The 23,407-nt window shown below is 40.1% G+C and overlaps 1 long non-coding RNA gene across 1 annotated transcript in view; it reads right to left on the bottom strand.

The window, feature by feature from the left end:
* The window catches only part of LOC110402091, a 32,244-nt gene extending 18,461 nt beyond the window's left edge, over positions 1–13,783 (bottom strand). Inside the window, exon 1 of the long non-coding RNA XR_002440893.1 lies at positions 13,684–13,783. This is a non-coding gene — a long non-coding RNA (uncharacterized LOC110402091). The remainder of the gene's footprint in view (positions 1–13,683) is intronic.

Below are 23,407 nucleotides of genomic sequence, written 5' to 3'. Positions count from 1 at the left end.
AAAAAAAAAATCTGTATACAGTCCCCTAATTCTTCTACCAACAAGTTTCTAGAGGGATGACTGGCATACAGTCTTCATACTTCTGCATTAGAACCTACTAATAAACTGGGACTGCGTCTTCCATGTTACTGGTATTACTGTGGGTTAAAATGCTGCAGTGTGTTCTGGTAATCAGAATCCTGGTCTGTTGCAAGATGAGGGAAGTAGGTGTAACTTTTAGCAATTTGCCAAAGCAGTGATTTGTGCCATATCTCAGGTGGAAGCCACTTCTGGGTCAAAAGTAAGCAGTATTACTGGTTTCTGGCTTTTGATTTATTGTTTTGTTGTTGTTTTGTTTTGTTGTTTGTTTTCCCTTCTTATTCCGTTTATTGAATTAGGCTATAGTTTTGAATGCATTCTTTGCTAGCTCTTGCATTGGAAGAGGCTTTGTTATGCAGATGCAAGAATATTGATGCTTGTGATCAGCTGATCAAGGAATGACTTTTTGGGAGATTAGAACTAACTTGGCTAGAAGGCTATTTTTAATCCTCAATGGAATCCTGATAGAGGTTGCTGCACAGCTGCTGGAATGTTTGTGGCAGCCTGGTATGAAGATAGAAGATAGGAATGTTTGTGCAGTGATTTTTAACTTGGACCATCTCTGTGCACGTATTTTAGGTTTAACTACTTGACTTCCTTTCAGAGGGAACAGAGATTCTGTTTGCAGAAAGTAGCTAGGAAAAGGCCAGCAGTAGCCCATCCTTTTAAAAAAGATGTTTCTTACTGTGTCATTCATATAGACAAGGTCTGATGCCTGTCTCATAATCTTTCTACATGTTTTTATAGAATGTTGTGGTCTGATGTTTACAGTCCGGTGGGAAATGAAAGCCCAGCTTTTAGAAGGTTATGCTTGGTGTTGTAAAGGGGAAAGGTGCTTTGTATTTTGTCTGAGAAGCATTCTGTCATAGGAAGGAGGAGGCAGTGTAATCTTGAAAGTAGAATATTTCACTGAACTCAAACGTGCCAGTGCTATGACATGTCCTGTTAAGTTTCAAACTTTGTAGCAATAGCGTAAGGTTTTAGGCCAAGGACCAACGTACAAGGTGAAGTTTTGCCATGTGGTAGCAACGGTTTCCATGATCCATCCTGAAGTGAAGAGGAAAAGAAGGAAGCATCTTGCTCGGATTCTTGGAGACTCCTCTGCAAGCTTGTAGAGTATTTGAAGAGTGCTACAGCTGCTAATAGCTTTTCTGGCCTCATCTGACTGTTCAGGAGCAGGCTGCTGTTTTTTCGAAGGGGAAAAAAAATCACAAGATGTTTATAATTTACAGAATTCTGTAGAAAATAAAGACCATTTGCTGTTCAAGGCATCAGTATTTATCTTCTCCATCTCCTCTACCAAAACGCTTCCGTTCTGAAATCATTTCCAATTAGCTGGATATTGGGCTAAGGCTTCTTTTGTCATTGTTCTCTTCTTGCAGGCCCATCCCCAGCCTTTCTCAATCCACACTTTGTGCTTTGTAGTACTTAGAATTGTAGGCTTGTTTGAGTTGGAAGGAACCTTTAAAGGCCATCTACTCCAACTTCCCTGGAGTGAACAGGGACACCTACAGCTAGGTCAGGGTGCTCAGATCCCGGTCCAGCCTGACCTTGAATGTCTCCGGGGACGGGGCATTCACTCCCCTCCCAGGGCTGCATGTTCCAGTGCCTCACCACCCTTATTGTAAAAAACTTCTTCCTTATATCCAGTCTAAATCCCCCCTCTTTTAGTTTGAAACCATTTCCCCTTGTCCTGTCACAGCAGACTCTGCTGAAGAATCTGTCCCCTTCTTTCTTACAGTCCCCATTTGGATACTGAAAGGCTATCAGGTCTCCCCAGAGCTTTCTCAGGCTGTACTTGATTGTCTCTCTTGACTTAATGCCATTTGGAAATGTTTGGTTTTACTCTGCTTCTTTGTTCTTACGTGCTCAGCCCAACTCTAGCTTTTCTAGATTTGTTAGCTGTATCTTCCTTTGTCACAGTCAAGTAGGGATGTATGAACATGGAACAGCTGGATTAATCCTAACACTGCAAGTCTGCCAAACCAGAAAGATGTTAACGTAGCCTAGGGCTACTGATCCTTCCCTTTATAACCTGATGGTAGTGCTGATGATGATCTGTGTTTTTAAACATGAGGCCATTTTATATAATAAACTTGTTTCTTCAAAGAAGTTTTGCCTCAGTGGTCTGCTTGTGCCACTCAGTAAAATGTTGATACAGGTGCCCAAATTAATAGACATACTGCAAAACTAAGTGTATAACAGTGCAGTGGTGGATTGGAGATTTTTTCAGACTGTCTGTGGTCTTGGGTACAAAGAATTTTTCCAAGTAAAGCATTTGACCTCAATAGCTCCTTTTTCCATCGTTTTCTGTAAATCAGAGATGATCATATGAGAGTCTGCTTACAGAGAGGGTGCTGTTGCACTTCCTGGGAAGGACTTGAGCCACAAGTGGTTTGGGAGTTAAGGCAGATGAAATGATGCAGCTGAAATTTGAAATTGCCTGCCAGCTCCACTTCCCATCAGAGAAATGGCTCTGTGGCCGACCTCCATCTCAGAGCAGCTCTTCTCCCTGTTATAATTAAACAAAGAGAAAGTAGTTTGGAAATAGGATGTTTTTCTCTAAAATGCGAAGTGACAGCAGTGTGCTTAGTGCAGCCCCGCAATCTCGGCACCCTCAGAGGCCTGGCCTGACCTTTGGTCATGCACAGGCCTCAGTTCTGGGGCAGGGACCTCGCTGATGCCAAACCCAGCAAGTGCACTCAGGACGACTCTGACGGTCCTGGGGAAATGACTCTGGAGGGACCTGGGGGATTTGAGCCTCCAGCCAATCATTCTCTGTCAATTACAGAACACAAAAGAGATGCCTTCAGTTTTCTTCTCCCCTTTCACCAGTTCTGCTTTTAATAATGCCAAAATGAACATGATCCAGCCTTCAGCTGTATCTGTCGGTCATATCAGCATTGGACTGGGGAGTTTGGTAGCAGAGGCAAAGCTATCTCTGGCCATTTAGTTAATATTCTTCTATTAGGTGCTGCTGCTGTCACTACCTCAGATCCTTAAAATTGCTCACAGCTAGTAGGTCAGTATTGAATCAGTGACCACTACAGAATACTACCTTTCCACAGGTAAAATATCTGAAGGTTTTGTCTGTTGTTTTTGTCTTTTGAATATAGTTTCTCTCATGCTACTTGTTACTTCCATTTCATAGAATCATAGAATCATTAAGGTGAAAATCATCAAGTCCAACTATCAGCCCATACCCACCATACCCACTAAGCCACATCCTGCAGTGCTACATCCACACATTTCTTGAGCACCTCCAGGGATGCTGACTACACCACCTCCCTGGGCAACTGTTCCAATACCTCAGTACTCTTTCTGAGAAGATATTTTTCCTAGTATCCAACCTGAAATTCTAACCACTGTGGCTGAGCTGTTCTAGTTCTTCCATAATTAGTCACAAGTCAGGAGTTTGTCTTCTCTTGTAACACTGACTGGGACTTGAGGAAGGTGATTTGGTCGCTACTTATTGATTTATGGTGTGATGCAGAACAACTTACAAGAAGATAAAAAGCTGTTAAGAAGGCATCATCTTCAGGGGTGGTGAGGAGAGGATGGAAGCCTGTACCCAACACTGTATCCTTGGTTATTTTTGGCGAACAGCGCTGTACTGCTGGCATTTCCAGGCCTTTTCTGGCTTCAAGTGGGATTATGCTGTAGGTGTGAGCACTCCATGTTGGCACAAGAGCTTGATTAATTTGTTCTCTGATGTTTCTTTTGATCTATTCTGTCAGCTCTGGATGCATTAACAACAAAAGAAAACGAGATGAAAGGGCAGCCTTGTTGCAAATTGTTTTCCAAAAATAGCAGTTTTTTCCCCTAAAGTCTTCTCTTTTGACTTCATTTTAATAGATGGAACCTCAGCTCAAAGAGATCAAATAGTCATATGCATAGGTGTCTTGATCATCTATCTCCCTGACTTAGGAGTCTCTTAGATGGTGTTCCTTGAGGTTTTTTTGATGACACAGTAGGTTCCTTTGGTCCTGGGTGTCTGTGCTGCCCGAGTCCCTCATCCTTTGCAAGTTATGGAAGAGCGAAGAACCATAATGCCAGTGTGAATGAGATCTTGTAAGAATGAAATAAAGGGCACTCTTCTTCTTCAGTGTGACTTGCATCTGTGATGTTTTATGTTCCAGGCACACATCAAGGGGGAAAGATAGTTCACTTCTGGCAGAGGAGCTCACAGTCTGTTTTTCTAAGAGCCATTCAGCCTATGCATTAAAACTTAAAAAGAACAAGACACGTAGTCATGTTGGACATCATTGTGAAGAGCTCAACAAAAGCCTCTGTTCCGCATGCTGTGCTGAAGGAGGAAAGGAAGTAAAGAAGAAAACAAAACAAAATAGGTAGACAATAAGTGAACATGTGCTATATGATAAATAGGCTATTGGTGAATTAAGATTTCTTAGGTTACAGAAGATTAGAGTAGAATTCCAGAGAAATAAGTGAGAAAAGACCCTCTTAACCACTGTCTAGTTCCCTGCAAGCGCATCCTATATTTTTCTTAGTCTGTCTTAAAGTTAGTTAAATTCTCAACCCCTTCCACTTTTGTTGAAAAACCATTATAGAATCTTGCAATTCTGATTTAAAAAGAAATAAGTCTAATTTCTAAACTTAATGGTTGCTTTTACCCACTTACTCACTTGCCAGTGTTACTTTTGAAGAAAATTATAACTTATGTTCTCTGGCACTTATTGGAACTTTTTGTAAATGCAATCCTATTTCCTCTCCATTTTTTTTAAATAATGATAAAATAAATGCCACGTTTTCCCCAGTCATTTTTTAACTATTTGCTGGACTTGGTACCATTTAGGGTTTAATCTATCTTGAGCATGGCTGACTAGAACTATGCTCAGTGTTCTGCACATGCTCTCAGCAGAAGCTAGTATGGTAGCACTGACATTTCCATGGTGAACGTGCACCCCAGTGCAGCTCAGGATTGCCATCTCTTTCACTGTCATGCCAAGTGAGTGCCTCAGTCATTGCTGTGATCACCAAAGTTGATCCTGTTTCCAACTGATGAGCTGGTAGGTAAAGCAGAATTTTAAAAATATCACACTCCAGAATTCTTGCATTTCACTTCTTTTATACTTCTGTATAGTTCAGTTCTCCATTTGTGATCCAGTCATGCCCTGTTAAGTTAACCAACTTTATCAAAGAATTCATCAACCACCTGCGCTCTTTGTGCTTAACCGATTGAAAAAGATAATAAATAGGATAGGTTTTGAAATGAGTCGCTGAAGAACTCTGCAGGAATCCTCCCAGTTTGATGGAAATTACAACAGTGCGATGTATTGTCGTGTATCCTGTAGCTAGTTCATTGCATATGTACTGTAGTGCTTGTGTTGATGTCCATCTTTTGTGGTAATGGGGTATTTCAATTAAGCCGGAAGGGGGGGAATTGGAAGGCATATTTTAATTCTGTCTTTTTGAAATGAGGTAGTGCAATCCTTAATCTTTATTCTGTGTTCTTTCTCTTCAACGAGCTTCAGAATTTTGTCATCTTTTGGACTGTCTGTTCTTTGAAGGGCCATGTGTATTTTAAGTTATTTCAGCACTGGCAGTGACTACATTATTTACCTTTTCTGTTCAGCACCTTTCTGTTTATATTAGGCTGAAAATTACTGTTTTTAGCAGCTCTGAAACTGGGGAAAAAAAGGCTGAGTAAATTTAGAGTACAGGTGTAGGTGGTTTAGTACAGAATGTAATTAAATAGCCCATTTCTTATCCTCGTATGTTTTTTCATTGAAATTTCTTAAATGGAAAAGTAGAAGTTGATACTCAACCATGTAGGAAAGCAGTTCCAAAAAGGAATGTGTCAATGGTTTATGGGCGTTCGGCCTGGTTCCATGACGAATGGGATGGGGGACCACGGACCCACGCCCCGGGAAAGGGAAAAGCGGAAAAAAGGGTAAGGAAATGGGCCTGAGAGCAAAAACAGCGGCAACAATCTGAGGAGAAACAAACTAATTTACTAAATAAGATATCGGAATGCAAAACAACACACTATAATACAATATAATTACAATTTAAGCTGATAAATCTAATACAGAGAGATAGAATGTCCCAAAATCAAGGTAGGCCTTACTCTACTACCAACGATAAGACGGCTGGAGAGCGAGGTGCTGCCAGGACGAGAGACAGGCGGAAAAAGGGACGAGGTCTTGTGATCTGCAAGTTTTTATCTTTTCCCTCTGGCTGGAAATGGTAACAGAGGAGCAAAGTACCCTGGGGAATGTAGTAGTCCTTCTCTTCTGAGAACCAGGTACATACGCTACATGATGTTATGATGTGGAATACCAATAACTGAAAATCATAAAACCATGACAGTGCCCAAAACTGAACACAGTACTCAAGGTGGGGCCTCACCAGTGCTGAGTACAGGGGCGGGATCACTTCCCTAGTCCTGCTCACCACACCACTCCTGATACAAGTCAGGATGCCACTGGCCTTCTTGGCTACCTGGGCACACTGCTGGCTCATATTCAGCTGACAGTCCATCAGTACACCAACGTCCCTTTCCACCAGGCAGCTTTCCATGTATAGATCTACACGGTAGCTGTATCCTCAGTGGGAGGTGTAGCCCTCACCCTCTCCATCACAAGAGAATCCTGTACTAGTAGAAAAGGTGCAGCAAAATGTAACAAAGATAGTTAAGGTGTGGTGCTTCCATACATGAAGAGATTACGTAGACTAAAACCTGTCAGCCTAGAAGATAAATGACAGTTATGATATTTATAAAGTCATGATAATACAGGCATAAAGATTGATTAATCACTGCTTTCCAGTATAAAGACAAAGGGGCAGCAAATGAATCATGAAAGTAACAGGCTGAAGACAAACAAGCTACCAGCTTATACCATGTGTTGCTCAGGAGTGAAATCCATTACCGCTGAAGCCTGTGAGTGCCATAAATGTTCTCGGGGATTCAAAAAGAAATTGAGACAATTTCATACAAAAAAAAGAGCCTTTCAAGGATTATCAAAGAAAATAAGCCTGAATCTCAGAATGAGGGAGCATTACAGTGTTTTTTTTCTCTTCCTTATGCTCTATCATATGCATCTTTTGTTAGACACTATGAACGCCTTTAGCCATCTACTCTCAGTATCATACGTCATTCCATAGCAAACTCTTGGGAAAAAAAAGAGTCAAAATCCAGCTGCAGATAAACTCCTTTTATTGTTTAAATGTATCTTAGACTTGGCATAATCTAGATTTGGACTAGTAAATGGATCAAAACAATCTTAGTGCTTGCATTCCTGATGATGATGGAGAGCCATCTTCATCTTCCTGAGTTTCTGTGCAGGAAATCACACTCTTGGTCATTTAGTATTGTAGTTTTTCATTAGGGAAATTATATGAGTCCAAGGGTATACAGCTAAATAGAGAAATGTACTGAATGCACATGGAGAACTATGAAGACAGTGAAGGGCCTCAAGGGCAAGACGTGCAAGGAGTGGATGAGCTCCCTTGTTTTGTTCAGCCCAGAGAAGAGGAGGCACTAACATCTTCTCTCTGTTGACAGCAACAGGACCTGACAGATCATGGAGCTGCATCAGCGGAGATTCAGGTTGAATATTAGGAAGAAGTTCTTCATCAGAGAGTGGTGGGCATGGAACAGGCTTGTCAGGGCAGTGGTCACAGTCCCAACCTGCTGGAGTTCAAGAATCATAGAATAGAATCACAGAATGGCTTGGGTTGGAAGGGACATTAAAGTTCATCAAGCTCCAACCCCCTGCCATGGACAGGGTTGCATTTGGATAACACTCCCAGACACAGAGTTTGATTTTTTGGTGGTCATATGTGGATCCAGGATTTGGACTCAATGATCCTCATGTGTCCCTTCAAACTCAAAGTATTCTATGATTCTGTAATTTTAAGATTTGAAGAGAAAGAGCTGGAGGTGCTGGTAACTGACAGGCTGAATATGAGCAGCAGTGCAACCTTGCAGCAGTGTTGTACACTGGGCCAAATTAGTAAAAGCATAACCAGCAGCTTGAGAGAAGTGATGTTTCCCCTATATGCAGCAATTCTTAGACCCCAGCTGGAGGACTGACAAAGAAATATGAAGACACTGTAGTAAGTCTGGGGACAGACCGTTAGGACAAAAGGAGCTGGAGCATGTGTTGTGCAAACCAAGGAAACTTGGTTTGCTCAGCTTAGGGAAGAGATGGTTTCAAGGGGACCAATTTTGCCTTCTTCAGTTGAATTCCAGGGTTTACAGAAGAGACAGAGCCAGAATGGTTGGAGATGCACAGCAAAAGAATAGAAGGCAATGTTCACTAGTCAGAAGAAGGACATAGCCATAAGCTGAACAGATCGCAATAGGGGGGTTCTCACATTGGCACATTGGCACGGGTGAGTTACCCTACCTTCATCCTTGGAAATCCTCAAAACTTGATTGTACAATGCCTGATCAACTTGATCTGACTTTGAAGTTAGCCCCACTTGGAGCAGGCAGTTGAATTACACTCACAATACCTAGCTGTCTTGAGATGCAAAAGGATGCTGGCCATTTCTCTAGTGTATTCAAAGAGAACTGGGTGCATCTCCCGTATCTGGAACAGGTCAGTGTGGAACTGCTTATGCAGCTGCTCAGAACACCTGGAAGGGCTATCTCCTCAAAGCACTTCTTGATATTTACCCAAGCCGTAGAGAAATAAATGTGTCCCAACTGGCAGGTCCATCTCTTCCCTGTAGCACAAGTTGTCCTGTGAGGAAGGAAATTATTTTCTGGTTCTTGCCATAGAAGGGGAATTTCTTTCTCACCTGTGAATATTTATAGCTGGAAGACCGTATCTGGGGAGAATCCGGAAAAGTGCTGTTTTAATGCTTTATTGTCTGTGAAATCTTTTCATTGTATTTATTTTATGTAGTTATTTTAGTAGGCAAAAATATTTTATTTCACCCCCTTGTCTGTATCTTTTATTTTTTTATTATTATTACTCTTTCATGTTTAAGTAGAAAGCAACAACTCTTATCCTTCATTCAGGAGACTAGCAGTGCTTCATCTTGGGTAAATACATATTTATTCATACTTAATAGAGCAAAATTACTCCCAATGGAGCTATTAGTCTATCAGCTAAGTATGTAATTATGCTTTTTTAAAGCATATTATGTACTCATCAGACCAGAATGACAATACAGAAGTTACTCTAGTCTATCTGGTAAATAGGCAATTATACCTTTTATTCAAATTTTTATTTACCATTTTTAAAAGTCACTCAAGTCCATTAAGTTTCCTACAGACAGTACTCTTGTTCATCTTTGTATGCAACAATATATCTCATCTAATCAACTGAAGCATACATTTTGAGTTGTTAGTGAAGTGTTCATGAATAAATACATGTTATCCAATATGTCATGAAAGTCTTAGTGATATACAAAGATTGTGTCTAGGGTACATCACTTCATTTCCTTCTGTTGATGCCTCTCTTGGGGTTTCTCCAAGCTTCCCAAATCAATTCTGAGAAGCATATATCTGCATTTTAAGAGTTATAGAAATCTGCCACAAAAACAATCTGCCATAATGTGAAAAGAGGTATAACCTATGGTGTTCCTTTCCTGACTAATGATAGGATAAATATAAAATACCTAATAACCAATAAGAGCTGGATATGGATGCCTTACAGCACAGAGAAAGGAATATGGCAGCTTTCCCTCTGAGCTTTTCCATTTGTTTTCAGGGCCATTTGATGAAAGTTTTTATGAATGAAGATCATCCTCATTTAGCAGATACTTCCACACATTTTTTTCCCTTGAAGTCAACCAACATTAAGCATGGGTTTACTTAATACAATTTCTATGATCATTTCTTCTATAATGAATTGACTAGCCTGGGAGATGAAGGGAGGGCAGTGGATATTGTCTACCTGAACTTCATTAAGGCCTTATAGATAAGCTGTTAATTTAAAGGCTAGATGGGCAGACAGTGAAGTACACTGAAATCTAGCTGAACAGCTAGATCAGTAGAATGGTCATCAGTAGAATGATGTCTAGTTGGAGACCAGTAAGCAGTCATGTATCGCAGGGGTCATTACTGTATGTAGTCTTGTATAACATCTTAATTAATGTTCTAGATAATGTGACAGAGCATACGCTCAGCAATTTTGCACATGACACAGAACTGGGAGGAGTGGCTGACACACCAGAGGATCATGCTCCCATCCAGAGGGATCTTGACAAGCTGGTGAAACAGGCTGAGAGGAACCTCATGAAGATCAACAAGTGTGAGGTCCTGCACCTGGGGAGGAACAACCCCAGGCACCAGTAATGTCTGGAAAGCATCTCTGTGGCTTGCAGAAAAGGATCTGAAGGTCCCAGTGGATACCAAGATGAACATCAGCCAGCAACATGCCCTTGCTGCAAAGAAAGCTTTTGTTATCTGGAGCTCCATTGGTAGGAGTGTTGCCAGCAGGTAAAGACAGGTGATTCTTCCTCTTTACTCAGAAATCATGAGGCCACACCTGGAGTGCTGTGCCCAGTTCTAAGCTTTTCAGTGCAAGAGAGACATGGACATACTGGATAGAGTCCAATGAAGGGCCACCACTAAAATGGTGATGGGTCCATAGCACTTCTCATACGAGGAAAGACTGAGAGAGCTGGTACTCTTCAGCCTAGATTAAGCTCAGGAAGTATCTTAACAATGTCTATAAATATCTGAAGGGAGGGTGCAAAGAGGATAGAGCCAAGCTCTTTTCAGTGGTGCCCAGGACAAGAAACAGTGAGCACAAGCAGAAACACAGGAGTTTCTGTCCGAACATCAGGAAGCACTTGTTTACTGTGAGGTTGACTAAGCAGCAGTACAGGTTGCCCAGAGAAGTTGTGAGTTTCCCTCCTTGGAGATATGCAAAAGCCCTCTAGACAACCTGCTCTAAATAGCCTTGCTTGAGCAGAGGTGGACCGGATGACCGCAAGAATGTCTTTCCAATCTCAACCATTCTGCGAATTTTGAAGACATCGCCACTGAAGAATAATCACACTTAAATAATTTCTAGAGGCTTCCAAAATCTATCAATTTTACTAATTGTATTATATATGCAAATTAAAATGCCTTAAAATGGCACTTAAAATAGGATAATTTTCTATAAAATGTGTAGGACTTCTATTGTAAAAAGACCGGTACATGAGAAAAGAGTGCCTAAATAGTCATAATACTTAAACATTGATCCAACAATGTTTTTAAGCACAAGCTTAACTTGATCAAATAAGTATCACACTCATACTACCGGAAGAGGCTGAACCATTCCTAGAAATACCAAAAAAAGAGGCTTCTCCCTATTTTTAAGTTTGTACAGAATAAAAGTATGCTCAAATCAACAAATGCCCAGATCCATCATATTCCAGAGAGCTGTAAGCAGTTTACAACAATTAGACAAGTCATTTCCTGTCAAGAGTAAGAAAAGCAGTTAGGTTTGACAGATGAGTGAAATGTCATTGTAGATTTTTGACACTGTCCTCCCTCAGCATAACAAGCTGCATTTTCATATGTATTTTTTAAAGGTTTTTGTGGAACCTTTGTGAAATAGAATTTAAGCAAGATGCATTTGGAAACTAGGAGGATGGTGGTGATGAATGGTAGAATTTGAAGAACAAACTGAGCAGGAATCCTTGGGCTCAAAGTAATGTACTGTGTTGTTTTTTTTCTTTGCTCAACAGAGTGAATAGCAATAATCACACTAATAAAAAAAAAAAAAAAGCCCTTTCCAGAAACAGACCTTTAAAATCAAAGCCTATTAAAATCTGTAAAATTACCTGTGTTCTATTCCAGAAAATGTGGATGGTGCTGATTCTCTTTCTTCTTCCAAATAACAAATAGCTTTGGACATACTGAGCTGTATTCCAACCTTCAGACATGGATGCTACCATGAAGTATACATTCACTTGCATGGCATATTAGTACGTTCTTCTTTTATCCAAGTATAATAACAGAACAAACAATAAGAAAAGTCTTAGAAGCCAGATGACCAACATATTTCTTCTCTGGATTTTGGTTATGATGTTTATTGCTACAGCACAAGCTCATCAGCAAACTTGTTATCAAAAGCTCTTTCTTTCTCCTACTGTCATGCTGACAATGCTAAAAGCATTATACATTTAAATTTATTACTTATTGATTTATTATACCTGTATAATTTCAGCTTTATGATATAACTTACTTTCCATTGCAGATTCTATTGATGGTTTTCAGCATATCTAACAAAACAATAGAGAACTAAGTACTCTGTGGGTAGCTGTTATTGGACGATTTAATTTACTGTTTGATAAACAATGAATACAAATGCTGGGGAGCTCATGAAAGAAATCCTTCTCAGAAGAGCTCTCATTTTTTTTCTGACTTTCAGCCCTCTGTTTCTATTATCCTTTCAATTTCTCATTGCAGCTTCCAAAAAGTAATTGGGATTTGACCCTGTGGTTCAATATCTTCCAGCTTATGAGTTCACATTTATGTACTACTGCAGTTTGTGCCTTCTGCGGGCTTTGTGTATAAACATCATGAGCTAGATCATTATTTGCCGTAGACTGGTGTAACTGCTTAGATTTTAGTGGCACTATGGCTGTTTACATCAGCAGAGGCTCTAGACAAAAATTCCAGACATGAGTGGCATATCTCAAATATCTTTCATGAATTCAAAGGAATTCTTATCTGAATGCTAAAATAGGATTTACCTAACCCTCAGGAGCACTACTTTTTTTATGGACATTTTGAATTTATTTATTTATTTTTATCCCACATGCCATAACTACCTCTGTAAAGATATCTTTGTCAAACAGGAGTTAGAAGAATATCACTGTTTCCTGAGGAGGTCACTCCTTGACTGCGTGGCATAGAGATACAGATATTGTTGATCAGGAAGCCAAAATGGTATTACTTTCAAGAGTTATGGTTATGAACTTACGGATTACATGTGCCAGCTTCCTTCTTGTATGTTTTAGTAAAACTGCATTCAGCCAGCTAGTAAAATACAGTGGTTATAATTAAGATGCCAACTGTTTTTTACTGGTAAAATATTTTCTGCTATGAATAGAGAAAACATCAATCATTATGTGATAACTGTCTACAAATCCTAATTTTTATTGACAATCACTATATTTTGACTAATGACTTGTTAACTTAAGCATAGGCTGTGAAATGTCTTTGAGATTACTTATATTCATTGCTAATTTTTTTTTAATCAGTGTTGCATTGCCAACTGAGTATACTTCTAAAAGTAAGAGACCTTTGGAGAAAATTTTCAGGAGATGATTTGATTAAAATGACCTTCTATAGCTTCTCCTTTCCAGCTGGTTTCTCTAAAGTGACCCTCACTGGTCATCAACCAGTTACAATAATTACCTCTGATCACCACAAAAAAGCGAATGGAATTTCAAACTCATACTTTATCACACGAATGTCTGACAGGAAGAGAAATAATGAATACAATATAGAATGCTGGTATCTTAGGTGCACAGAGACTCCAGATACAGCAAAGGAAATGGATATGGATACGGTTATTAAATACTTCGTCTCTTGCATAGTCATCTGGCCTCATTTTGCTCTCAGAAGATCACTCAACCAGAAAAGTTAAAAAAATAATTTTAACAAAAGGAAGCAATGGTTACCTCTGAGCAGTTTCCCCAGCTCTGTTCACTAGACAATCCAACCCATTCCCAAGTCAGCACAACAGAAGTGAATACAAGGAGCAGAGTAGCAGAACGAGTGGATAAAGAAGTGGCTTCTTTTGGAGGCAATTCTAGTGTTAGGTATTGATAGGACTGACCTCAGTTACAGACATCCGTGTTTACATAATTCCATTGTTCTTCACTGGAATTGTCCTGAGTTGGTAGGGAGTTCAGCCAGCTCTCCTGCAAGTGAATTACATAACCGCATTGGTGCGTTCTCAGAAAAAAAACATACCTTCTACATTTGGCACATGGACAAGCTGAATGGCTAAACTAATACCTGCAGAGACACAATTTTCAACACAAGGATATGGAGTTTCACTTCATCCTCTGTTGCTTACCTTCCTGGGATCCTAAGTGTGCACAGACCGTTGCTTTCATAACATCATGAAGACAAAGTTCTGTACAGGAATAGTTTTCATAAATTGAACCATTTCGATATTGAAATAGGAGCTTCAGAAAGAGTGTCTCTAGGGGTGAGGGTTGAAGTACTTGATTAAATGTTGCTACTACATATCCAGTGCATGTGGATTAGAACATGAGGAAAAAGGTCACTTTTTCTGTACCTTTTAGGAAAAAAATGTAATAATTATACACTCAGTAATCCACTGTGAGATCCATTATAACAAGATCACTCTGGATAGATGCAATTAAATATAAATGAGCACAAAGATGCCTTCTCTTCTGATTAAGTTAGTAATCTCTTGGTGTAACTGCTTAAATCCATATTACTAAGTTTTTCATCACTCTGGAAAAAATTCATTTTTCAGTTTTAAAACTGTATTTGGCTTGATTATAAGTGCCCCCCTTATGATTATACTCTTGTGTTGTTCCAACCAGTTTTCCAGTTCCAAATCTTCTGTCACCACACAATGAACTCTGAAGAACACAATCAACAGCTGTTGTGCTGCTGGCAAGGGGGACATTGCATGCAAGCTGCCTTTCAATTCAAAAGAAAGACTCTAAAAAAAACAAACATTAAGAGATTGAACCCCCTCCCAAAGTTAAAGTATGGCATGAAAAGTGTGTCACTGCTTGAAAATGGACCACCTGAAATATTAGGGCTTGCCATTAAATCTCTGGAAAATGTTTTCCACTTCAAATACTGTTGTTTAAATAAAAGTCTGCAAGGTTTGAACACTATGGGAGAGAGCTAGACCTCCAAAGACCCAAGTGTTTGGGAAGAATAAAGAAAGTATATTTGCCATTTGTTAGACCATTTGTTATCAACCGTATTTTTTAATTGCGCTAAAAGCTCTTTGATTCCAGCAAGTCATTATTGCAAGAAGTCATTGTGAGATGACTATGGAACATTTCACAGAAGAGTGAGCTTTAATCTTCCAGTGCTTCCCATGGACATAGCCTTTTTGCCTTAGCTGGAAGCACTGGGTCTCCACAACAAGCATCTTGCACTGTTCTCGCACCCAAAGTCCACACAGCCAAAAAACAGCCCAACTAACCCCAATTTTCCCTGATATCTGCTATGGAGGAGACTTATCCCACTGTTCACTCTCGCAAGTTCTTGATATAACACTTTGTGAGGCTTGCAAGTGAGAGGGTAAGGACCGGGATTACCTACCATCTAGAGAACAGAACAAAAACACAGAATCATAGAATCACATTATTGTTTGAGTCAGAAGGGACCCTTAACGGTCATCTAGTCCAATGCCCCTACAGTGAACAGAGATATATGCAGCTAGAGCAGGTTGCTCAGAGCCCTGTCCAGCCTGACTTTGAATGTCTCATCCACCACCTCTATGGGCAACCTGTTCCAGAGCCTGGTATATATTCCATATATATGGAATATATATATATATATATTTGTGTGTGTGTGTTCATATGAATGTAAACATGTTTTCATATATATACATTTAACATATCACCAGAAAAAAGAACATGCTTATAGTTTTTATAAGGCATTACCAACCTCTGCATTTAGAACCATAACAGAGTCATAGTTCTTGAAGTAGCTTTTTAATTTATTTGTGTAGCCAGTGCATTGCCAGTTTTGTCTTAAGTTTCTCACTAGAATCTGTTGATGAAGCTAGCATACCAGATATTCCTCATTCTCTTCGCAGGGTAACATTCATGATTGCACCTGAAGAAGGGGCTCAGGATCATTTAGGTTCAAATCTCGATTCTGTCACTAACTACTCTGGTTGAGTTCCAAAAGTTATGCAGTCTCTCTATCTCAGTTTCTCACTGGTCAGGGAGCAGAAATACCACTGCCAAAGTATTAGCAGTATTTTTATTCTAATGTACTGTATGTTATGGGGATCAGTACGAAGATGCTTTTATACAGCATGGAAAATTGAAGGTTATTCAGCTGAGCTTTTTTGGGAAGCTGAAAAATATCTAGCAATTTTGAGGATGTTTTCTTCCTGCAGCTTATTAATACCAAGTACTTGTTTCTATTTGCCAGTTCTAGTGAACTAGCAGGCTGCCAAGGTGCTAATGAGTGTGCAGTCTGAATAGTAATTCCAATGCCATTGGTGATGATGATTAAGAACACTCCTGAATATGGATGGTGCTGTCTTGACTCCTGTCTCTGCCTTCAGTTTGAATGAGTTCTACTCTGCTCCAAAAGATTTTTCATCTCCTTTAACAAAAAAGTTTAGAACATTTTGTTTTGTTTTTCAATAAAGCATGCTGTCACTTCTGAAAGCACCCTTATATAAGAGGGTTGTCCTAAAGTTGCTCAAGGAAGAACAACTGCACTGTGACTAGAGCAAACCAAGCACTGAAGCAAATAAAGGTAGCAGCTATCAGACATGATCTGGAGCCCTTCCATAGCTGCAGAACTGTAATTACAGTAGTTGGGTTTCTTTCTCTTTCCCATCCCACCAACTCCTTGTTTCCTACTGCTGTCCCACTTACTTTATGTAAGAGTGTGAAGTGTGGCTGCACAGGCCAAAATAATTTTGAAAGGCAAGACACTCACTCCAGCTAACAGTGACCAAGTTTTTTTCTTGTGAGAGAGCTTAATAAAATAATGTTGTTAACTACTATTCTCCAGTCTCAATTTGAGAAATAGGATTCTGAAGAGAATGACGTAGGGTTCATGAGTACTGAATGTCTGCTGGGCTAAATGCACTCCACCACAAGCAGCACATCAGATCATTCTCCTTTCAGACTGGCAATGTTTATATTGCCCTATGCTTCAAGCAAAAGAGTTGCGCTTTCTCCAGTGTAATGGTTCCTGTCAAGTTCAAGCAACACAGACAACAGCATGACAGCCCTGCATATTTTGTTGTAACCATGAGGATTACAATGATGTTATACAAAGGACAGCACATTAAAAATGAAAAATAGTTATCTTTGCCTAAGAAAATATGTAAGAACATAGCACTACGGAATACAATCCGTTTCAACTCTTATAACTGTAGGACAGGGACTAAAGGATCAGCAGAATAACTATTTCCTCCCTTCTGAATACAATAAGCTACAATACCTACCCAGTGTGCTCCTCTTTATTTGCTGCTCATCTTTGCTGGTTTCTGCTATTTGCTTATTCAAGTAAATAAGTGTAGTAATTTGTAATCCAGTTTACCTACAGGCTGAGATGTCACAGTCCAGCATTTGTTGGCTTTTGGTTTCCATAAAACATTTTCCTTCATAGTTATGTTTATCAAGAAAAGTAAATTCTGTGGCATTTTTCAAAAAGCCAAAGTTCTCTGAAGGTCACAAATACTAGCCAAGCATCAATAATTACAATAGACACTGATACAAGAACTTAAGGCTACTTACTCTGTGTGCTGGATGCTGAAGGAAAAGATGACATTTGGCTGTTTACACTGTACATTCCTTAGGAAAAATCATTTCAGTAGGTTCATTATATGAGTGGGAGGAAAAAAAAGACACCTTCCTATCATGCCTTCAATTCTGCTCTTATCATACGTGCTAAATAACAAAGACAAACTGAGATAATACAAGATATGTTAGGTAAATATCAGAGCGGACTTTGTAAGACAAAGTGTACAATAGCAGACAGAGCTCTTCCTTAGATACTAATGCATCTTTCACCAGTAATTGATGGTGAAGGATGAAACTGATGAAACTTTCATCTATCTATCCCCAGCACAAGCTTTTAAAATCTCACTCGGCATTGAAAGATAGAGGTATCATGCCTGTGCTCAAAATGGTTCTTAAAACTAAGAAAGCATTCTGTTTGGAGCAGAAAATGAAGACTACAGAGCTCATTATTTCTTTAAGTGGGATATTCATCATCTGCTTCTTGAAAATAGTTCTTTAATTTCAAACTTTGCCACATCTTCAAGTTTAGCTTTGTTTGCAGTGAACGGGAGAGAGACCAATACTTCCTAGGATGGTTACAGCACAGAACTGTATGCTCGTAAACAGCCAACTTCATTGAAGAAGAAATAACATTTAGTATTTTCTAAAGATTTTCTACAAATATTTCTACAAAGAAAGGATAACATTTAAAAATTCCAGGACAAAATTTTAGATCTAGATGGTCATCTTTGAATCAGCATATTCTTGGATCCCCAGAATTTTCCTAAGGCTACAGAACTAAGTAGTTTTAGAATAATGCTAAATCTTGGCTGTTGATAATAGCTTCTGACTAACTATGGAGATTTGCTTGGTTCCTGGTGTACATTGCTTATCCTGTCACTGAGATAATTGGGTACGGAGTTCTCCATCCTAGTAAGCGAAGCTTTGCCTGATCTTTGAAAATGTTCTGGAGATGAAATGTGAAAAATAATAGCAACCAGGACATTGTGAACAAATTTTACTTTGGTAATCTCCAGCTGCTTGTCCATCCACTTAAGCATCTTCCTCACCTACTGTCATTCCAAAACCAGATACTGTTCACAAAAGCTAAATATTGTCCTCTATAACCACGTGCAAGATAAAATTTTCAAATTAAAAAAAAACTGAAATTTTCTTCAATTAATAGAAAAAAGAGGATTGTTATTCAGATGATAAACTACTTCTTCTAGAGCCTTTTAGTTCGAGTTAAGTAATTTTAACAGATTTTATGTCATAGATCAGTATTTAACACCTAATCCTTAATTTCAGAAGGAAGTGAAAGTCTAGTTTGGATTAATTTATTCTATTTCTAATTTTGATCCGATTAAATCATACATCCTCAAAAGACATACAGATATTGAAGAAATTTTATTACACAGATTCTGAATTCTGATACAGAACTGGGGAAAAAAAAAAGAAGGAAAAAAAAAAAGATTGTTTGAGCAGGAGGGAGTTTGGAAGAGAGAACACATCAGTGTTAAGGCCTAAACTCAAGACTTCTGTGACTAGGGAATTTTCCACAGATGTTGTGGGTGCTTGCTAGGCTTTACCAAGCACTACTGATTAGTTTATTAAATAAATGCTTCATTAAGGAAAGCAATAAAGAACACAAGTGCCTGTATTTCTGAATAATGTTGTTCAAGTCTGAATGAAAGTTAGCCTTTCAGTAGATGGATAAAACACTGCCTGATGCTCAACCAGGAGGGTGAGACACACCTTGCTCCTGGTAGAAACAATGCTAAAGGTATTCTATTAGTTCCCTTCCAGCAGGCAAAAGCTTGAAGTGTCATAAGAGATGACATGAACAGGGAAATGTCTGACTTGCAAAAAGTAAACAAAACATACACGTATTTCCTCCGCTCTCTTGAGCTATTCAGTATCCAAAATGTAGGCAAAGATTTCTCTGTCTTTTATGTATGCTTGCAGGAATAAAGAATGCATTTCTACCTGCAGAATCATTCTATTCCATAGAACTTGACCACTATCAAGTAGAGATTACATCCACCTTCACATGGCAGATGTAACTGAAGGGGCCCTATGATATGTTGCTTGTTGCACAGGAATTATTTCCTGCAATGTGCTCTCTGAGCCTTACACAGCAACATGCAGGAGTGTTTAGCACATCCATCATATGACAGAGACTGGAAGTCTGTGGAGAAGATAAACAGTCCAGTAGCGTCCTAGGAGCTTGGTGATAAATTCTCCAATGTCAAAGATAGTGGCAGAAATCTGAAACCCTGAAAGAGATAATAAAGTGGCTTTTATGGAGATAAGCAACGTAATCACAGACAACATTTTGAAAAAGAAAGGAAGCATGTACATTTATGTTATAGCCATTAATAGTGTGAAACTAACTATATGCCAATGCTGCAATAGAGCTAATGCATGCTAATGGAGTATTAAGGAAAAGGCATGGCACTTTGTCAGAGAAGGACAGAATTTGACATTGAAAATCAATTTTAAATGTTGTATTCAGTATTTAGGCCATCCTCAGAAAAAGATCTAGCAGAAAGAGCTTCCCAAAATGGCAATGAAACTGATCAGAAGTGTGAAAAGACTTTCATTTAAAGGAGGAGAAAAGATTAAGACTTTTTGACCAGTAGTGAGATAAGTATAAGGAGACAGAACATAATCAGACATTAAAGGCCAGGTCTGGCTAATGGTGGAGTCATTGGGAAGCCTTTCATTAACTTCAGCAGAGGCTGGAGCTTGATCTCCATCAGCTAATTATGGTGATTCTTTCATGACACAGGAACAGAGAAGATACTAAATGTACAATGAAATCATATTTGCGATCTGAAGTACACTGTTGCCTAGACATTGAAACAAGGAACTTGCAGAAAAACAAGGGTGGCATTTATGCTTTTGGTAGGTATGAAAGTGCATACAGACAACAATCATGGCAGACAAGCACCCACACAAACCTTTCAGATGCAGGAGGAGCAGCTCAGATGTAGCTAACACAGGGCAGATGAGACTAGGAAAAATTTCTTCTCAGACAGAGCAGTGAGGCACAGGCTGCCCAGGGAGGTGGTGGAGTCACTGTCCCTGGAGGTGTTCAAGAGCCATGTGGATGTGACACTGAGGGACATGGTCAGTGGGCATGGTGGGCTTGGGCTGATGGTTGAACAAGATGATCCTAGAGGTCTTTTCCAACCTTAATGATTCTAAGATTCTACGCTGGTACAGGATAACATAGGGCAGAGCTTAACAGATGTATTTGTGAGCTCCCCTCCTTCCAGAATGATGAGTTTGCCAAAATCAGCAGCTCCACTGCTGCCACACAGTATTCTTGGGCTTCTGTGGAGATGCTGAGGAATTGCTTGGCTGGTTTCATGCTGGAAAATGTCTAGAGGATTTATCATTCCCCACGCTCATCCAGCCAGCAGCCTGCATACAACAAGAAGTATCTTCAGTATGTGTAAAAAATATGCTGGTAATTGTTTTTAAGTGATTTCTCTAGAGGTAGTGCAGAGGTAAAAAAAAGTCTAAACGCTCACCGTAAGCATATGCTTTTTCTCTATTAAGTTTCCTCTAGTGCTCTTCGTGTGATAATTACTGTTTCTAAACTGCTAATTAAGCTTCTGAAGACAGAAATGCTTGATTGTAGTGAGTTTCAAAACACTGGTGCACTGGGAGAGGGATTTTATCCTTGAACTCCACCTAAAGATAAGCACTTCGGAGTGGGTACACAGCATCATTTGATCAATCCCACATGCTTTTCAAACCATCTTTCAAAAACAACTTCTGATCAGAAATTATTTTGTATCATGTGAGGCTGTGATTTGTAAGGATTGTCATGGATAGGGCCTTAGTTCTCACCTTTTCACAGAAAGGCTTGGGTTGGAAGGGACCTTAAAGTCCATCTAGTTCCAACCCCCTGTTGCAGGCAGGATTGCCAATCAGTAGATCGGACACTAGATCAGGCTGCCCAGGGCCCTATCCAACTCGGCCTTGATCACCTCCAGGGATGGGGCACCACAGCTTCTCTGCGCAGCCTGTGCCAGTGCCTCATTGCTCTCTGAGGAAAGGATTTCCTCCTAATGTCTAATCTACATCTCCCCTCTTTTGTTGCCCGTTGCTATGAATCTGTCTACCTTTAAAACCTCTGCCTGAAAACATGAAATTGCTTTTGGTCCCACAAGACCCTGACCTCATCCCAGAGCAGTTGACACCACCTTGGAATCATGCTCCCTCCTTCCAGCCTTCTAAAAATGTTGTCCAAAATTCTGGGAGTAGTGCAAAGAAGATAGAGTAGAAGAAAAGTTGAGCACACCTTCCCGTTTTTCCTGTTGTCAGATGGGCCTCAGTCATTTGTCCAAAGGACAGCATTGAGGTAATAGGGCTGAGGAATCTGTGAGAGATACAAAGAACTTAACCAACACTGACATTAAAAAAAAAAAAAAAAATTCACGAAGTTCATAAGCTTTTTATGTGCAAATCAGTACTGAATTCAAATGTACTACACTGGTCTGCACGTACTGGGCAATTGTACCCAACATTTTTGGGTAATGCTGAAATGTGACATGCTGAGAGAGATACAGAGGGAAGGGGGATGCAAGGGGAAGGAATCTGGAAGGGAAAGAAACACAAAGGGAAGGAAAACAGAAGAAAATAAATACCAACAAAAGCTTTTCCTGAGACAGTCTGGTATGGTGATTGGAGATGATTAATTAAAATTAAAAACCTGGAGATGAGGTGCTAGGATTTACCCACCCGATCTGAATCTTGTTTTTAAAGAATAAATGCTTTTCCTTTACTGCTGTCTGATGGCAAAACTGCTTTATTCTTTCAAGGAGTTATTCAGGAACAAACTTTGGCCTGTGACCAAGCAGGACACAGGGAGCTGATGTGATCACTTTGACATGAAGTTGTGCACCTGGCCTAAGTTTTACTTGCCATGGCTAACACATAACTGAAATCTCCTTTTATTCACGCTGTTACATAAACTAAGGGATTCATACTGCAGGGCAGTTAAAACATAAAGAGTTGGTTTTCTTTGTCGATGATTAGATTCAGGCATATATTTTAAAAACATTTGTGCACTGATAAACACAACTGGCTTTCGGCTGATCTGACGCAGTACTTTGGGGGTTGGGTTGTCAATGGAGTAGAATAGCTGAACCTTTTTTAAAAAAAAAAAAACCATGATATTTTTGTGTCAGCCTTCCCGTCCAAGCTGCCAACAGCAGGAAGCCCTTTATGAGCAGAAACACCTGTGGATTTTTCTCATTTTTGCGTGCATACCTCAGTGTCCCAAAGTGCATTCCTTGACTCGTGACTCTATGCATAAGGTCAGACTCGGCCCTATTGTTCTGTGAGACCATGGGGCAAACATTTGGCCTCTGGGCCCCGTTGATGGGAATTCTTGCACGGGGTTAATTGCAGCAGCATTTTAAATGGTTATCAAAAATCACTCTTGAAAAACACTTTGGAGATTACAGTTCAGGTCTTATCACAGAGCAACTTCAATAGTGAGCAGCAGGGTGGGGCTGGCCTGGGGCTTGCTCACGGCCCTGTTGTTGGGAGCAGGGCGGGCACATGCGGTCACGCCTGGACAGGTTCCATTTTGTTGTCACTACCGTAGACGGTATCTCGCACGTACATCACGTTCCGTGCATTGATGCTGCCTTTGTGGTTCCCAGCAAGGTGTATTACTGATCCCAGCAGCGGAAAAGATAAAAAACAAAACAAAACTAGGGGGTGGGAGCTTTCATTTACGAGATTGGAGAGCTCCGCCAAGCTTCCCGGTGCCCGGCGGGCGAGGACGGGCAACAGCCCAGCGCCTCACCCCCCGACGGTCGCGGAGGACCTGCCCTGCCCCGGGGCGGACAAAGCCGGGGAGGCGGGGAAGAGCCGGGGGCCGGGCAGCGACGGGGCGGCCCCGCCGCCA

Source organism: Numida meleagris, chromosome 1 (genome assembly GCF_002078875.1).
Source record: "Numida meleagris isolate 19003 breed g44 Domestic line chromosome 1, NumMel1.0, whole genome shotgun sequence".
Lineage (NCBI taxonomy): Eukaryota > Metazoa > Chordata > Aves > Galliformes > Numididae > Numida > Numida meleagris.
This window is presented reverse-complemented; position numbering and strand designations above follow the sequence as displayed.